Raw genomic sequence first — 1,713 nt, forward strand, 5'->3', positions numbered from 1 at the left:
TATTAATGGGGTTTAGTTATTTGATTAGTGAATATCACGTCCTTGAGAAATATTGTACCCTGAAATAATATCAGCAAGGGTATCTTTGAAAGGAACTTGTTTCCTATTAAATCCTTACCCATATCGTGAATGAATGAAATTTGGAGTATTTTTTCAAAACTACGTAGTTTTGCGAAAGTTTTGTGTATTTTCAAAAAAAAATATTGTCTTTACATTCGAAATGTATGAAAAAATCCCGATCATTTGATACCCATATTGTGAAAAACAGAAATTTTGAGCATTTTATTTTTTCGAAAATACGTAGTTTTGTGAAAATAAATTTGCCGTTGCCAATATTTTATAAAGCTTATCAGCAGTTCTCTACAAAATCGATTTTTATTGAATTTTGATTTTTGTATTTTTTAATCCGACTGAAATTTTTTTGGTGCCTTCGGTATGCCCAAAGAAGCCATTTTGCACCATTAGTTTGTCCATATAATTTTCCATACAAATTTGGCAGCTGTCCATACAAAAATGATGTATGAAAATTCAAAAATCTGTATCTTGTGAAGGAATTTTTTGACCGATTTGGTGTCTTCGGCAAAGTTGTAGGTATGGATAAGGACTACACTGAAAAAAATGATACAAGGTAAAATAATGGTGATTTTTAATTTAACTTTTTGTCACTAAAACTAGATTTGCAAAAAAACACTATTTCATTTTTTTTAGTTTTTGATATGTTTTAATGTCAACTTTTCAGAAATTTCCAGGTTGTGCAAAAAATCATTGAACGAGTTATAAATTTTTTAATCAAAACTGATTTTCGAAAATCGAAATATCGGTCGCAATAATCGAAATATTGGTCGGATATTTAGCATGTTTGGGCTTGATTAAAAATGTTTTGAATTTTTGAGAAATTTCAATGTACAGCACCGCAAAAATTTAATTTTTCGCAAAAAAATATATTTTTTTATCAATAGGGTATTTTAACCACACATGCCTATTTTCAATTTTTTAAGCCCTTTTTCATAACTCTTTGTACAAAACAATGAAAACTGAAGTCTTTTGAACAATTTTGACTATTTGTTTCATAAGTTTATATGTTTTTGAGCAGAAAAATAGTCATTTGAAAAAAAAGTTTGTTTTGCCTGTTCTGGACCCCCTTTTCCTATAGTGGACCCGGGTCAACTATAGGCATACTGTTATTTTTATACCAAATTTAACCGATATTTGATGTTTTGATGCATGGTGTAGGTCTAATGATAGATTGGTAATTGGTAAACTTTGCCAAAGGGGTATCTGTTGTCCCTGATCATGAATCCGAGGTCCGTTTTTTTGATATCTCGTGACGGAGTGGCGGTACGCCCCTTCCATTTTTGAACATGCGAAAAAAGAGGTGTTTTTAAATAATTTGCAGCCTGAAACGGTGATGAGATAGAAATTTGGTGTCAAAGGGACTTTTATGTAAAATTAGACGCCCGATTTGATGGCGTACTCAGAATTCCGAAAAAATGTATTTTTCATCGAAAAAAACACTAATTTTTTTTTTAAATTCTCCCATTTTCCGTTACTTGACTAAAAAACTTTTTGGAACATGTCATTTTATGTATGTAACAATGTTCTACAAAATTGTAGAGTAGACAATTACAAAAATGTTGATATATAGACATAAGGGGTTTGCTCATAAACATCACGAGTTATCGCGATTTTACGAAAAAAAGTTTTGAAAAAGTT

Source organism: Culex quinquefasciatus, chromosome 2 (genome assembly GCF_015732765.1).
Source record: "Culex quinquefasciatus strain JHB chromosome 2, VPISU_Cqui_1.0_pri_paternal, whole genome shotgun sequence".
Taxonomy (NCBI): Eukaryota; Metazoa; Arthropoda; class Insecta; order Diptera; family Culicidae; genus Culex; species Culex quinquefasciatus.